The sequence below is a fragment of the Zootoca vivipara genome, chromosome 4, assembly GCF_963506605.1.
Source record: "Zootoca vivipara chromosome 4, rZooViv1.1, whole genome shotgun sequence".
Taxonomy (NCBI): domain Eukaryota; kingdom Metazoa; phylum Chordata; class Lepidosauria; order Squamata; family Lacertidae; genus Zootoca; species Zootoca vivipara.
Window position 1 is genome coordinate 100573886 of NC_083279.1, and position 17484 is coordinate 100591369.

A 17484-nucleotide genomic window follows, 5' to 3' on the forward strand; every position below is an offset into this window, starting at 1 on the left:
AGGTGTGGTAAACCTGTGGGCGACTGTTAATAACTGCAATTGGTCTTACAGAAAAAGCAAGGGGTGAGATGGCTAAAAATAGCTTTATCATGTATAATGAGATAATAATCCAATGTCTATTCAGACCAGTTTGGTAATAAGTTGCAATTCAGCAACTTCTCTTTCCAGTCTGTTTCTGAAATTCTTTTGTACCCATAGATTAAGGAGTGGTGGTGAACAACAGTGTTGTCTTAGAGGAGGACATTTCCCTTTTTCTTTTAGGATCCAATGTGCTTTGAAGACGTCGCTGTTCGTTTCACGGACGAGGAGTGGGCGTTGCTGTATCCTGACCAGAGAGCTCTGCATAAGGACGTCATGGAGGAGAATTGTGGGATCGTGGCCTCTCTTGGTAAGGCTCCCTCTGGGATCTTAATATCTGTTTTTAGATTCAAAACAGCTCTCTGTGACTAACCTCATATATTTTCAAAGAGTTCAACAGTGCCCCCTTAAAACCTGGGATTTCAATATTCCCACAATAAATCTTGAACAGTAAATTACTACTTTGGAGGGTTAATGTTCTTCCTCCAGTTGCAGCCTCTTAAACAAGAATCAGGCTGGTCTCAACTGCCCAGACCATTTTAACTGTAAACTTTTTTTTTTGCTCCTGTCAGCCTTTGGTTGGCCAAAGAGAAGACTGATATTGGAAATGGAGGGGATGCCATGATGGAACCAAACAAAATCCATCCGAGAGAAGAGCCAGGCTGATCTAATCACAGGTTCCCCTAAGGATGTCAGTTGATCCCCGTTATTTAATGCACCCAACACTTCAGTAAAACTATCCATCTAGCCCACTTGTGTTATTCCTCTATTACTACTCCTAACAAGTATTCTTCATTAATTTCTCCCTGAGGCTCTAATACATTGCTCTTCATTGCAGATAGTGATGAACCGGAAATCAAGAAAATGCGTGACCATGATAAAATCCCCACAATGGAAAAGCTCTATAAATATATTGAAAGGAGGGAAAGTTCCCATCTTTCTTCCCATCAAAGAAATCCCATTGGGAAGAAACCATATCAGTGCATCAAATGTGGAAAGAGCTTCAGTCAAAGCTCCAGTCTCAGTTCCCATCAAAGAATTCATACAGGAGAGAAACCCTATCAGTGTGTGGAATGTGGAAAGAGCTTCAGGCAGAGCCGCAATCTCACTATCCATCAAAGAATTCATACAGGGGAGAAACCCTATCAGTGTGTGGAATGTGGAAAGAGGTTCAGTGACAACTCCGCTCTGTGTTCCCATCAGAGAATTCATACAGGGGAGAAACCCTATCAGTGTGTAGAATGTGGAAAGAGCTTTAGTCAGAGTAGCCATCTCACCTCCCATCAAAGAATTCATACAGGGGAGAAACCCTATAAGTGTGTGGACTGTGGAAAGACCTTCAGCTATAGCTCACATCTCTATTCCCATCAAAGAATTCATACAGGAGAGAAGCCCTATCAATGTGTAGAATGTGGAAAGAGCTTCAGTCAAAGCTCCAGTCTCAGTTCCCATCAAAGCATTCATAGAGGGGAGAAACCCTATCAGTGTGAGGAATGTGGAAAGAGCTTCAGTGGCAGATCGGCTCTGTGTTCCCATCAGAGAATTCATACAGGAGAGAAACCCTATCAATGTGTAGAATGTGGAAAGAGCTTTAGTCAAAGCTCCTCTCTCACTTCCCACCAAAGAATTCATAGAGGGGAGAAACCCTATCAGTGTGAGGAATGTGGAAAGAGTTTCAGTGGCAGATCGGCTCTGTGTTCCCATTGGAGAATTCATACAGGAGAGAAACCCTATCAATGTGTAGAATGTGGAAAGAGCTTCAGTCAAAGCTCCAGTCTCAGTTCCCATCAAAGAATTCATAGAGGGGAGAAACCCTATCAGTGTGTGGAATGTGGAAAGAGCTTCAGTGACAGCTCTGCTCTGTGTTCCCATCAGAGAATTCATACAGGGGAGAAACCCTATCAGTGCATGGAATGTGGAAAGAGCTTCAGTCGGAGCGACACTCTCACTTCCCATCAAAGAATTCATACAGGGGAGAAACCCTATCAATGCGGGGAATGTGGAAAGAGCTTCAGTCACAGGAACCATCTCGCTTCCCATCAAAGAATTCATACAGGGGAGAAACCCTATCAGTGTATGGAATGTGGAAAGAGCTTCAGTCGGAGCGACACTCTCACTTCCCATCAAAGAATTCATACAGGGGAGAAACCCTATCAGTGTGTGGAATGTGGAAAGGGCTTCACTGAGAGTTCCAAACTCACTTCCCATCAAAGAATTCATACAGGGGAGAAACCCTATCAGTGTGTGGAATGTGGAAAGTGCTTCACTGAGAGTTCCAAACTCACTTCCCATCAAAGAATTCATACAGGGGAGAAACCCTATCAGTGTGTGGAATGTGGAAAGGGCTTCACTGAGAGTTCCAAACTCACTTCCCATCAAAGAATTCATACAGGGGAGAAACCCTATCAGTGTGAGGAATGTGGAAAGAGCTTCAGGGAGAGCTACAGTCTCATTATCCATCAAAGAATTCATACAGGAGAGAAACCCTATCAATGTGTAGAATGTGGAAAGAGCTTCAGTCAAAGCTCCTCTCTCACTTCCCACCAAAGAATTCATACAGGGGAGAAACCCTATCAGTGTGTGGATTGTGGAAAGAGCTTCACTGATAGATCCTCTCTCACTTCCCATCAAAGAATCCATACAGGGGAGAAACCCTATCAGTGCGTCGAATGTGGAAAGAGCTTCAGTAAGAGCTCCAATCTCATTATCCATCAAGGAATTCATACAAGGGAGAAAGCAGATTAGTGCTTGGAATGTGGAAAGAGCTTCAGAATAAAAGGCTCTCTCAGTAACCATCAAATAATCTATTGAAAGTGTGGAAAAACCCTTCATTGTACAGCTTTAAGTGCCAGGGGGAGAACGCACCTCTTTAGCCAGGCCTTTGACTGACTGACATCTAATGTTTTAAAATGTGGTTGGGAGGTGGATTACAGATGTGTATTTTGTGTTTTTATGTTGTACCTGTCCTGAGACCTGTGGCTGTAGGGAATAAGAGCCAACTCTTTGAGGCTGAGGGGTCTTTGCCCCCACATAAAATATTGGATGGGGCCACGCCCCAGTTGATAAGCATTGCCATTCCAATGGTGTGCATACATCATGTGAACTAGGGCAGGAATAGTACCACTTTATTCTGCCTTGGTCAGGCCCCAGCTAGAATACTGTGTTCAATTCTGGGCACCATGATTTAAGTATCTTAAATTTTCTTTGCCAGGGAAAATCAAGAAGGTGGAGGAACACAATCCATATTCCTTTTATAACACATGGCCAATGTTTATTGCATACAATATTTATTGATGATGACTTACTGTTCCCAACCCTAACCCTGCAGAAAGCCATCTAATTAGACTTTCATTTGATTATGACCTGTTTTTTGAATGTAATTTGATTATTGTTTGATTTTATGTTATAAATTTAATGTTAGCCGCCCTGAGCCTGCCAGTGAGGGCGTGAGAGAAATAAGAGTGTTGTTATGGTTGTTGCTATTATTACTATTATTATTAAATTGTTAAGAGTCTTGCAGGAATCCACCCAGCACTCATGGGAAAATGTATTGTGGTCTTCTGGAATACAGTGGTACCTCGGGTTATAGACACCTCGGGTTTCAGAAACTTCAGGTTACAGACTCCACTAACCTGGAAGTAATACCTCGGGTTAAGAACTTTATTTTTATTTTTTAAAATATGTTTATTGATTTTTATAACAGAAAACAAATACAACAAAAATAACGACAAAAAATAAACAAAAAATAAACATTCAAAATACAGAAATACAGAAATACAAAAACACCAGAATACAAAAAAAATTTTTTTTTTAAATTCTTATTTCATAATCTCACTTTTTATCTCATCTAATGACTTCCTCGTTCCTCCTCCTTCTGTGTTACAATGTAAATCTCTTTTAGTATTTTCAAAATCATATTAAACAACTAACTTTACTTAAAAATTGACTTAATTCTATATCTTATCTTCCTTGATATTTACCTTCTCTACTATTCCATTTCTTTCTACATACCTATAACTACTTCTAACAATACTTATTTTTTAACTTGTTATTATCTACAACCTCCTTGTATCTCCTTCACTTCCATTGGTTCTACTCTCTTATAAGCTTATTCTTTAAATAAACTTTAAATTTTTTCCAGTCTTCTTCCACTGTTTCTTCAGTCCAATCTCGAAGCCTCCCGGTTACCCCAGACAATTCCATATATTCTATCAACTTCTTCTGTCATTCATCCACTATTAATATAATTCACATTATTTAATCATTGACTCATTATTTATTTCTACTTAACCTCTAATTTTTCCCTTAAAATATTCCAATAATATGCTAAACTATTATTTCTATCCCATCTGATATGTTAAATTATAAACTCTCATCCTAAATTATAATTCCAGCTATACCATGTCTCATTCCTTAACCCTTTCCAGTTCAAACCTTGATCCGTCCTAATTATAATTATATATTCCTTTCATCCCACCCCCGCCCTGGCCTCCAGCAAACCAGACCACCCTCCCAATCTTCTATTCTGTAATTGCTTCCCTTTAACTTTAGCATCTACCTCGCACCCAATTTTTTCCTCCACCTTCCCCCCCAATATGTCTTGTCTTCTATTTGGGCCCCGCCTCCCTTCCCTCACCAGAGAAGCACAGACCCATACCCATTCTTCATCTTCGACCTGATCTCCCACTCCCACTGGGAGATCAGAGTCCCACATTTCCTCTTGTTCTGATGTTTCTTGGATCAAATCAGCATCTTGTGCAACTTCTCTCACCAGTTAAGAACTTTACCTCATTATGCAAACAGAAATCATGTGCCGGCGGCGCAGAAGCAGCGGGAGGCCCCATTAGCTAAAGTGGTGCTTCAGGTCAAGAACAGTTTCAAGTTAAGAACAGACCTCTGGAACGAATCAAGTTCTTAACCCGAGGTACCACTGTATCTCCTTTTTTCTTTTTGTTTCACATTTCTTCTTTTAGACTGATGTTCTAATAAACACTCCTTTATAAACGTTATGTTGGATTTTTTGAATAGTCAAGTTACTTTAGAGCCGGTCTAATGTAAATACTGTCTGTTTAAGATAAACAGGTGCCGGTGTTTCTGTTAATTGCTCACAGGCGTGGGCTCTGCTTCTTGTATATAAGGCTCTGCCAGAAAGCCTTCTGTATCTCTTAGTTAGATCCTTTCAATTTGATTCATCTCTTAGTAGATCACTCTCTCAGTTGTTCTCAGTTTAAGAGATTCCTTAGTTGAATCTTAGTATGATTGCTTAGTTATAATGCTAGAATGCTATTAATTCTTGGGTAGTTTAATGGGAGGTTTGTGGGAGGCTTTGAATGTGGGTAGATAACATTGCTAAGAGAGAAAGCATTTATCTTTAGTTTAAAGTGTCTTTAGAGTCATTTTGTTTTTCAGTTAAAGAAACCCAACAGTTTGTATTTTCTTCTGTATGCTTTTACAAGCATACAGCTAGTAAGGGGTTTCATATAAGGGAGATAATTCCCTACGCTCTTGGTGGTGTTTTCTTAGCCAGGTCGACTTCTGACTGCGTATACTCTGCGTGAAGCGTACTTTAAAGGGCCACTGAAAACTGGGATATATGATTTAGATTAAGCACGTTTCAATACCCAGTTTTCTCCAATACTATTCTTATCATATATATATATGATTATATATACGTTATTGCATTTGCATTCTTCATTCACTGTAATCAAATGAAACTTTTACACATGGCATGATTAAAGCCTGCAATTTCATAAGGACAAGTTATTTGTTGTTTACGGTGTTAACCATTGCTTCCTTTAAAACTATCTTTTGTACCATGAAAATAAAAAGGTCATTCCACGCCAGATCACCTCATGGGGAATCTCGTCCCAAGTGGTGATGGGCTTTCTGTGCTAATGGGAACGCCTTGAACTGGTCCCGGTAGCCGATGGTCAACCAGTGAAGCCCTCCGGGGCAAAGGGTCATATGCCAAGAAGGCCTCACTCCTGACAGCAATTGTGCTGCAGCATTCTGCATCAGCTGCAGGTTCCAGATCAAGCGAAGGGATGCCCCACATGGAGGGCACTGTGGTCATCCAGCCTTGAAGAAACGAAGGCGTGAGCTGCTGTGGCCAGGCTCTCCCGGTCCAGGAATGTCGAACCATCTGCAGTTGCTCAAAGGCACTTCCAGCCATTGAGTCTCCACTCGGCTGAATCTGGAAGCAGCCCATCGTCCCACAGGGTTCATGTGGAGAGAACCTTAGGCTTACCTTATTTACTAATAAAAATAAGTGGAAACAGACCTGAGATAAATAAAATGGAAGCAAACATTCGTTCCTGCCTCTCGTTGTTTCTGTCCAAATGCCAGCATTGTGGGAGAGGCACCATGCCTGGCAGGGCCTGGATTGGCACCCAGGATGGCCAAGCACCCTCTGGCAGACCTGCTGGGTCTTCACCCCAAAGACGAGGAGGTTCACCCTGGGTGGCAGGAGAAGGTAGAGGCAGGCCAGCAGGATGTGGATATAGGGAGGCAGGTGGCGGCCAATCCGGTGGGTCAGGAAGGTGAAGAGGGTGGGCACATAGGAGACCAAGATGGTGCGGGTGTGGATTTATTGACTTCCACACACAATGATTTTAAGGGAGGGAAAGAGTGGCCTGGACAAGGCAGAGGAAAAGAAGCATCATCATTTGCCTGCTTTTTATATGTTCTATGTTTTAAACATCCCTGAGATCTCTTGATGAAGGGAGGTGTTCTTGTTGTTTAGTCGTGTCCGGCTCTTCGGGACCCCATGGACCAGAGCACGCCAGGCACTCCTGTCTTGCACTGCCTCCCTCAGTTTGGTCAGACTCATGTTGGTAGCTTCGAGAACACTGTCCAACCATCTCGTCCTCTGTCGTCCCCTTCTCCTTGTGCCCTCCATCTTTCCCAACATCAGGGTCTTTTCCAGGGAGTCTTCTCTTCTCATGAGGTGGCCAAAGTCTTGGAGCCTCAGCTTCAGGATCTGTCCTTCCAGTGAGCACTCAGGGCTGATTTCCTTCAGAATGGAGAGGTTTGATCTTCTTGCAGTCCATGGGATGTCCTCTCAAGAGTCTCCTCCAGCATCATAATTCAAAAGCATCAATTCTCTGGCGATCAGCCTTCTTTATGGTCCAGCTCTCACTTCCATACATCACTACTGGGAAAACCATAGCTTTAACTATACGGACCTTTGTTGGCAAGGTGATATCTCTGCTTTTTAAGATGCTGTCTAGGTTTGTCATTGCTTTTCTCGCAACAGGTGTCTTTTAATTTCGTGTCTGCTGTCACCAGCTGCAGTGATCATGGACCCCAAGAAAGTAAAATCTCTCACTGCCCCTTGTATTTGGCCGCAGGTGATGGGACCAGTGGTCATGATCTTAGTTTTTTTGATGTTGAGTTTCAGACCATATTTTGTGCTCTCCTCTTCCACCCTCATTAAAAGGTTCTTTAATTCCTCCTCGCTTTCTGCCATCAAAGCTGTGTCATCTGCATATCTGAGGTTGTTGATATTTCTTTCAGCAACCTTAATTCCGGCTTGGGATTCATCCAGTCCAGCCTTTTGCATGATGAATTCTGCATATAAGTCAAATAAGCAGGGAGAAAATATACAGCCGTGTTGTAGTCCTTTCCCTATTTTGAAGGGAGGTATATCAATTTAACAATTATTGACAACAACAACCATCCATTGTTAGTCCCTTGAATTAAGCATTTCTGGAAGGGGAAATGATATACTTTTTATATATTTAGCATTAAAAGCATGCATAAGAAAGTATTACTCATTTATTATGGGAATAGGCTTTATTTATTTATTTAGAACTTCGCTTGGTTCCTCCTTGGTAGCCAGTGTGATTATTTCAGCAGGGCTAGAACTCAGGACCCGCTGCCTTGAGGGACATCTAACAGCAGTTTGAAAGGGGAAAGGTCTCCCTTGGGAGGTGGTGGACTCTCCTTTTTTGGAGGTTTCTAAGCAGAGATTGGACGCATGCTTTAGCTGAGATTCCTGCATTGCAGGGGGCAGGACTAGATGACCCTAGGATACCCTTCTATCTCTCCCATTCCTGAATTCTAGGATGAGGGTCCTTGCTTCCTGCAAAGCCCTTTTCCCTGCAAACTGTTCCTCCAGTTTCTGGCCAAGGGACGGAGATGCTCAAAGCCCTACCAAGAGCCCCACCCCCAAAAGGCTATCTGGCCATTGACGTAACCAGGGAAGCAGCTGTTCCCTTTAGATCAATCAAAATAATAATAAATTGAGGTTCTGCAAAGCGAGAGAGGGCTGAGCTGGCTGAACTTGCCTGGGTTAAAGGGAACTGAGCTGCCTTCCTTGAGAGGAAGCAAGAGGGGGCCAGGTCCTCCAGAGCCAAGGCCCCTCCCTCCCCAGTCCTTTCCAGCTTTGGTGTCTCTCCTGCAAGGGCTGCATCGCTGTCTCCTCCCTCCTGGGATCTGGTGAGTCTCCTCTCCCCCCCCCCCCCAGAGGGTGCAGTAGGGAGACGGGGGTGTTGGCATTTTGGGCAGGGGCTTTCGGTGAGTCTGTCCCCAGCATTCCGATGTACGTCTCCCTGGCTGCCTGGTTAAGAGCAGACCAGTGTGCACGGTTATATCCGACCCTGCTCGGTGTGAGCAGAGTACACACAGATAAAAGGGAGCCAAAGAGTAGAATTAGAACTACTTTAATTAGGGCTATGTACAAAGTAAAATCCGGAGCTCGACATCTTTGCTTCCAGTCACATCAAGAGACAGAAGCGAAAGTGAAGTGAGCACAATAACATCACATGCGGAGAAAGGAAGATAAATAAACACAGCTTCCTTTCCCACAGGAAAGTCAGACACACAATCCACACCATTCCTCACTGCTTGAGCAGTTCGGTGTACAAATATCCCAACATACTCCCCCATATTTGGCAACAAGAGCTGCGAAAGATAAGGCATCATTAATAGACAAAAACAAACAGTTGCCATCCACATATTATGGACCTGTTGTCTTACTTCCACTCTTCGAACTCTCTTACCAGCTGGAGCCTGGGTTACCATTTTTTCTCTACCTGTGTTGGTGAAAACAGTGTTGAACCTTGCAACCTGTTGTTGCTTTGTCACGTCTTTGAACTGAGCCTGAGTGTCTGAAACCTGTTCAGAAGTGCAAGCTACAGCTATATTTGCAATGGCTGTGTTGGCAAACTCTCGAGAGTACCTATTGGGAGGAACGCCCTTAGTAACTCTCCCAGATCTACGCATCAGATGTAGATCCTCTTTGCTGAGTGTCTCCCTATCGGGACTTTTGGGAGAACTCTTGCCAATAGTGAACAGTGGTTCTAAAGATTATAGCACATCGTCTTCTGATGGCCTGGATACATAGCATGTGCTCCTTTCTCAATGACTGTGTCATCCGTATCGGAACTTGCCGTGGTGGAGCTCGCACTGTCGCTAGAAGCGTATGAATAATCATGTGTATTGGCCACAATGGGGAAATACTGGAGAACCTGTGTCTCCCGCTTTGCAATTTGCAGCTGCCCCCCCTAAATCCATCAAAAATAATAAACAGCTGCTGTTCTGCCAAGCGAGAGAGGGCTCAGCTGGGTGGACTCAGCTTTGCAAGGGTTAAAGGGAACTGAACTGTCTTCCTACAGAGGACAAGAAGCAAGGGGGGGGCAGGTCCTCCAGAGCCAAGGCCCCTCCCTCCCCAGTCCTTGACTCGCAGCGTAAATTAATAAGGCAGAGTCTTCATCAGTAAATGAATAAAACTTTACTGAGCACAATGTTAGCCTAGGTGGAAACTCCAGAAGGAAAGGAAAGCAGGAGGCTTCTTACACCGAAAAGCATCTCTGGAAGTCTGCAATGCGCGCCAGCCAGAGAGAAAGACGCAGCGGGGGCAGCTGGGCAAGCTGGGCTTTGCAAGGGTTAAAGGGAAGAGAGCTGCCTTCCTAGAGAGGACAGGAAGCAAGGGGGGCTGGTCCTCCAGAGCCAAGGCCCTCCGCCCCTCCCTCCCTCCCCCCCCTCCTTTCCTGCTTTGGTGTCTCTCCTGCAAGGGCTGCATCGCTGTCCCCTCCCTCCTGGGATGATCGGGTGAGTCTCCTCTCTCTCTCTCTCTCCCCCCCAGAGGGTGCAGTGGGGAGACAGGGGGGGTGTCCCAGGGCTGCAGCAGGTGAGGGTGCCGGGGGGGGGGGCAAACCCAAGTCAGGGAGGAGAGGGTCCTGCCAAGGAGGGGAGGCGAGGTCTGCAAGGCTCTCCTTCCTGGAGATCAGAGGATCCCAAACTCCCACGAAATCTCCCTCCTTCAAACAAAGGAGTCCCTGGGGCTTTAACTCTGCGTGACGTCGCTCAGCGTCATTGCACAACAGAGGAAACATGTGCAAATGGTTTTTCAAAGCTGGACGAGGAGGCGGACTAGCCCCCCCCCCAAAAAAAAGAGGAAAAAAAGCCCACGTGGAGGAAGGAAGAAAATGTGGGAGAGAAAGGCCCGGAATAAAGGGAGGCCCAGCCCATAGTCTGGCTGCTGCATTGCGAACCAGTTTCCCATTCGTCTCCAAGGGCAGCTCCACACGGAGGCCACTGCAGCAATCCCCTCGCACCCAGAGCATGGCATCCCAGGACCACATCCTCTCTGTCCCAAAGGGATTCTTGCTGGTGATATAAGCAAAAATCTGCCCTTATTGGGTTCTCCATCAGTCGGAATATATAACAGAGGCCAACCAGAGAATTTTGAGAAGTAAAGCCTTTTATTTTTGCTGTTGCAACAGGGTCCTTCCCCTCACGCAGGAGAACAAGGAAGGAACCCCAAACAAAGGTGTCCTGCCCTTAAATAGAAATTTGAAATTGGTTTCAGCCCACCCCACCCCCAGAAGCATCACCCATATGTCACAGAAGGGGTGTAGCCCAAGACCGCCCTCCCTAGATTCATCATAGGTACATCATGAAAGGGGAGGTCTGGTGGCAGTAATCTGAGCAGTCTGGACCCTGCCCCCTGCCCCCCAAACCTAATCAACAAAATTGAGAGATATTTACATTTCCCTGTTTCCCAGCCAAGTTAATCACACCCTTTTGTCTGGCACTCAGGTATCAGGATGCCAGGGATTATCACTTTAATTCCTGGGGCAATGAGAAGGTTCCCCCCACCCCCCTTCTTCCTTGCAGAGGAACACCTGGTCAGAGAGAGAGTCAAAATGGTGTCAGTCAGGCCTGTCTTCCTGTGCTGCTTCAGACATGTTTCTGTACATTCATGTACATGTTTTATGAACAATTATAATATACTAGTGGAATTCAGCCCGTTTAAAAACGGGCGCTAGAGCGCGTGTCTCGGCAGAAGCCGGGGCCGCGGCGCCACCTCCTCGGCCAGGACACCATGGGCGCCGCTAGGAAAAGGAGAGGTGTCGGGGCTCAGGCAGCCAAGGGGCGGAAAGGAGGCGGCGGTGGGTGGATCCCAGGGCCAGCGAGCCTACTCCTCCTCTTCCAGCAGCCAGCCAGAGGCTATGGCGACGCCCGTGAGGAGCCGCGAGGGGCGGCCGGAGCTGCCGGGAGATGGGAGGAGAGGGTCCCACCATTGTCGCCATTGGAGGAGGAGGAGGAGGAGGAAGGAAGGAGCCTGGAGCTCGAGGCGGCCTCCCCGGCAGCCCCCTCGGCTCGACGCCCGCCGCCTCGGCCCGGGCCGCCCTCCTCAGCCTGCCGCCTCCTCAGCTGCACATGGCAGCGGTGACTCTGCCGCTTTCCCGGTGTCTCTGCCGCTTCCCCGGTGTCTCCGGCCCGAGTCCTGGCGCCGCTGCCTGGCCCGAAGGAGCCTCCGCCGGGGCGAAGGCAAGCGAGGCGCTGAGTTGCGGCTCTCTTTCCCCGGCGCCGCTTCCTGCCTTTGCCCCCGGCCCGAGAGGCGGCAGTTCCTGGCGGCTGCTTGCCGTCATGTCCCACCAGACCGGCATCCAAGGTACTGAGCCCCTTGGTCTGCTGTTCGTAGGGGGGGGAAGGGGGCTAAAGCAGCCTCCTCCTCCTCCTCGCTCTTTAGCGCAAGCACACTGAGGCGCTTGTCCGGCCGGGAGCAGCAGTTAGCAGAGGGGTGGGGGGTGGGGAGAGCGTGCGCGTGTGTGTGTACGTCATCTCTGCTGTCCAATCCCTGTGTCCCTGGGGCCCATGCGCAGTACCCCAGGGACACACGGGACAACTGGACGCAGGGACAACTTGGACATTATTATATAGGATATATATATGACCTCAAAATTCTTATAACAATGGAAAACCAGCTGAGCCGGAAATGGGCACTGCTACTCACTGAGCCTCCAGGGACCTTGGCATCAATGGCTGTGTGAGTGTGATTCATCCAGTCCAGCCTTTTGCATGATGAATTCTGCATATAAATTAAATAAGCAGGGAGACTATATACAACCTTATATATTGTGAGTGCTAAGCTATCTAACAGAATGATAAATTTCCTGCCCTTCACACTAATTTTCAAGGGAGATGTCTTTGGCCCCGTGCAGAGAGTCCAGGTGCAAAAAAGGAGACAGAAGCAGGGGGGTGGGGGGGCAACTCCTGAGACCCCCGGGTGAGGACCCCCACTAGAACCAAGCATCCATTTTTAATAATAATAATAATAATAATAATAATAATAATAATAATAATAATATATTATTTATACCCCGCCCATCTGGCTGGGTTTCCCCAGCCACTCTGGGCGGCTTCCAACAAAATATTAAAATACAGACAATTCATCAAACATTAAAAGCTTCCCTAAACAGGGCTGCCTTGAGATGCCTTCTAAAGGTCTGGTAATTGTTGTTCTCTTTGACCTTTGGTGGGAGGATGTTCCACAGGGCGAGCGCCACTATCAAGAAGGCCCTCTGTCTGGTTCCCTGTAACTTGGCTTCTCGCAACGAGGGAACCGCTAGAAGGCCCTCGGCGCTGGACCTCAGTGTCCGGGCAGAACGATACAAATGACTCCCCTGTTTAGTCAGTTCTGACTTCATGCATTGACTGGAAGGCAGAAGAAACCAGGCTGATTAATCTCCAGAAATCCCCTTTTGCATTGCAGTCTTCCTTCTAGGAGAGCTAGAGGCTTACATCTCCTCCTCCTCCCCCTCCTCCTCCTCCTCCTCCTCCTCCTTTTTAGAAAGATTGCTCAAATTATGGGCTGTGGTGCAGTCCTATGCTGGTTCCCAACAAGACTAATCCATGCTTGCTCAGGGAACCTTTTCCTTCTCCTGATATTATACAACTATTGTAACAGAACAATGTATTTGCTTTGTAGGATTTGCTAGAGCTTCTCATTAGCACAGGCAGAACTTGGCAGAAGACCAAAGGGTTCCTTCCGATCTCTTAGAGGCTTCCTGAAAGCACAGATGGATGAGCGAAACTCAGGTGGCCCTGAAGCAGGAAGAGGCCATGCCAACCAAACTGGATGCAGTGGGGGATTCTGGGAAAACTCTGTGCAGAAGATCCTGGGTGAGGAGAACACCCTCCGCTCAGAGGTGCAGAGCCAGCAGTTGAGGCAGTTTTGCTGCCAGGAGGCCAAAGGACCCCGAGAGGTTTGCAGCCGACTCTACCACTTTTGCCACCAGTGGCTGAAGCCAGAAAGGCACACGAAAGCTGAGATGCTGGACCTGGTGATCTTGGAGCAGTTCCTGGCTGTCCTTCCCCCGGAGATGGAGAGCTGGGTGAGGGAATGCGGAGCGGAGACCAGTTCCCAGGCGGTGGCCCTGGCCGAAGGTTTCCTCCTGAGTCAGGCAGAGGAGAGAAAGCAGGTGGGAGAGACTTTCCTCTGGATACTCCCAAGGGGCTCAAAACAGGACAGAGAAGATCTCATATTGCTCTATTGATGGCCCATCCTTTTTATGGGAAGACATCCATGGAGTGAGATCCTACACCCTTAAAGCTGTTGGCCCCGACATTCATTTTATAATCCTCCTCCCCATTCTCTTTTTTGAATGCTTGTTTCTTTTTCAGAGAAAAGATCTCTTTGCAGAAATGGGCCAGATTTCTTCTGAGGCAGAGAGGCCTCTGTTGGACACCAGACAGAGGCAGCTGGGTAAGGAGGGAGGAGTTTTTTCTCCATTTGGTCTCATTCTGTTGGTTTTCCAACTCATCTGTGCATTTTTCCCATCTTTAATTGGGGGACATAGTTGGGGCCAAGAGCCCAGAGGAGGGGAGATGTATTTCTGCACAACTATTATTTGAAATGCATGCAAACATTCAGACGCATTCAGCAGGCGAGAATTTCTCTCTCTTTTCTTTTGAATATAATTTTTATTGAATTTTCACTTTAAACAAGAATCAGTAATTTCCCATATACGCCTACCAATCTCTTTCCCTCCTGCTCTGCTGACCTGCCAACCAGCTTTTCCTTTTCAAATCTATGTCTCACAGTTTCATCTTATATTGTAAAGTCCATGTCATAGGAGTTATTTCAATCCTGCTAGTGTCTTCAACCTTCTACAGTTTTTATTTACATAGTCAATGAATTCACTCCCAATCTCTTTGGAATTTTAGTTTGTCCTGGTTTTGAACTCTGCAGGTCCGTTTTGCCAGTTCCGCATAGTCCATCATCTTCGTCTGTCATTCCTCCATCGTTACTTCCACTTTGGGGCTAATAAAGTTATTGCCGCAGTTGTTGCGTACATAAATAGTCTTTGATCTACCTTTGCAATTTCCTCTCCTATCAAGCCCAGCAAAAATGCTTCCGGCTTTTTGGGAAAGGTATATTTAAGCATCTTTTTCAATTCATTATAGATCAATTCCCAGAATGTTTTTTTTTCTTTTAACAGTAATTTTTATTGTTTTCTCATAAATAAACATAAACATAACATACACATACACATATATCCCAGATAACAAATTTAGGGATATCTCTTTAAAATACAAACTGTCCAATATCTGTTCTGCCGAACTTGACTTCCCTTACTTAATCTTTGGTTTTCTTTGTTGATTTTTGAATTTCACGCTTTTTTATTTCCATATTCTATTTATATATACTTTATCATCATCTCTATTTCTACTATTGCAGCTGTTACATCATTACTGTTAGTGTTCTTACTGTTTTACAATACGCTTTAAGATATTCCGAAAATTTACTCCATTCTTTTTGAGTTTTCTGGTCTTTTTGTTCTCTTACCCTTCCAGTCAACTTGGCCAGTTCTATATACTCTATCATTTTACCTCTCCATTCTTCTATTGATGGAATCTCTTGTTTTCCACCTCTGTGCCAATTCCCAGAATGTTCTTACCTTGTCACAAGTCCGCCACATATGATATAAATTTCCATCCTTCTCTTTGCATTTCCAACATAATCTATTACTCATCCTATACATCAGTCAACCCCAACCTGCGGCCCTCCAGATGTTTTGGCCTACAACTCCCATGATCCCTATCTAACAGGACAAGTGGTCGGGGAAGATGGGAATTGTAGTCCAAAACATCTGGTGGGCCGAAGTTTGGGGACGCCTGCTATACATTTTAGCCAGCTTTACTGGTGTTAAATACCACCTGTACACCATTTCCATTACATTTTCTTTTAAAGCAACACATGCTGTAAATTTTAGACTTTCATTCCATAATCTTAGCCATGTATCACATTCAATATTATACCTGACCAGCACGTCGGCCATTGACAGCACTAGCAGTGGGTCAGGAGAAGGGAATGAGGAATGGAGCGGGGTGGAGAGGGGGCTCTCAGACGCGTCAGAGCCTAGGCACCAAGCCAGCTGGCCAGAGGGGGAAGGACAGCGCAGCAAGGTACCGAAGCCTCTGCAACGCTCCAGCCAGAGGACGGGAGAAGGAACGCAGCCCGTTCCAGCGCCCAAATTGAGGTGCGCGCCCACGCGCAGGGCTAGGGGGAGGCGCTTTGGGGTGCCCAGGCTTTTATGCTGGTCCAAGACGCGATGATGGAAGCAGCCATTGCCGGGTTCTGAATCGGACTAGGCAGTCGTGTTTTCTGTTATCTCTGCACTGCAAATAATATGCACAATAAAACTCTGAAAGATAGAGCGGACGGGAGCGTCTTTACTCGAGAGTAGCCGCAACAATCCCCTGACGATACCCAAAGTCTATTGCCCATTTTATCATAGAATCATAGAATCATAGAGTTGGAAGAGACCACAAGGGCCATCCAGTCCAGTCCAGGCCTTTGACCATTTTGGTTGCCCTCTTCTGGACACGTTCCAGCTTATCAGTATCCTTCTTGAACTGTGGTGCCCAGAACTGGACACAGTACTCCAGGTGAGGTCTGACCAGAGCGGAATACAGTGGTACTATTACTTCCCTTGATCTAGATGCTATACTCCTATTGATGCAGCCCAGAATTGCATTGGCTTTTTTAGCTGCTGCATCACACTGCTGACCCATGTCAAGTTTGTGGTCTACCAAGACTCCTAGATCCTTTTCACATGTACTGCTCTCAAGCCAGGTGTCTCCCATCCTGTATTTGTGCCTTTCATTTTTTTTGCCCAAGTGTAGTACTTTACATTTCTCCTTGTTAAAATTCATCTTGTTTGCTTTGGCCCAGTTGTCTAATCTGTTAAGGTCATTCTGAAGTGTGATCCTGTCCTCTGGGGTGTTAGCCACCCCTCCCAATTTGGTGTCATCTGCAAACTTGCTCAGGATGCCCTCAAGCCCATCATCCAAGTCATTGATAAAGATGTTGAACAAGACTGGGCCCAAGACAGAACCCTGTGGCACCCCACTAGTCACTACTCTCCAGGATGAGGAGGAGCCATTGATGAGCACCCTTTGGGTTCGGTCAGTAAGCCAGTTACAAATCCACTGAATGGTAGCATTGTCTAGCCCACATTTTACCAGCTTCTTTACAAGAATATCATGGGGCACCTTGTCAAAGGCCTTGCTGAAATCAAGATAGGCTACATCCACAGCGTTCCCTTCATCTACCAGGCTTGTAATTCTGTCAGAAAATGAGATCAGATTAGTCTGACATGACTTATTTTTCAGGAACCCATGCTGACTTTTAGTGATCACAGAGTTTCTTTCTAGATGCTCACAGACTGTTTGCTTAATGATCTGCTCTAGAATCTTTCCTGGTATTGATGTCAGGCTGACTGGGCGGTAATTGTTTGGGTCCTCTCTTTTCCCCTTTTTGAAAATAGGGACAACATTTGCCCTCCTCCAGTCTGCTGGAACTTCGCCTGTTCTCCAGGAATTTTCAAAGATTATTGCCAGTGGTTCTGAAATCACCTCTGCCAGTTCTTTTAATACTCTTGGATGTAGTTCATCTGGCCCTGGAGACTTGAATACATCTAAACTAGCCAAGTATTCTTGTACTACCTCCTTACTTATTCTGGGCTGTGTTTCCCCTGCTGAATCATCTGCTCCATATTCTTCAGGTCGGGCGTTGTTTTCTTTCTTGGAGAAGACTGAGGCAAAGAAGGCATTGAGGAGTTCTGCCCTTTCTCTGTCCCCTGTTTGCATTTCACCATCTTCTCCTCTGAG

The 17484-nt window shown here is 46.0% G+C and overlaps 1 pseudogene; it reads left to right on the forward strand.

Moving 5' to 3' along the window:
- LOC132592083 (zinc finger protein 850-like) overlaps positions 1 to 17484 on the forward strand; it is a 236806-nt pseudogene that overhangs the window by 204511 nt on the left and 14811 nt on the right.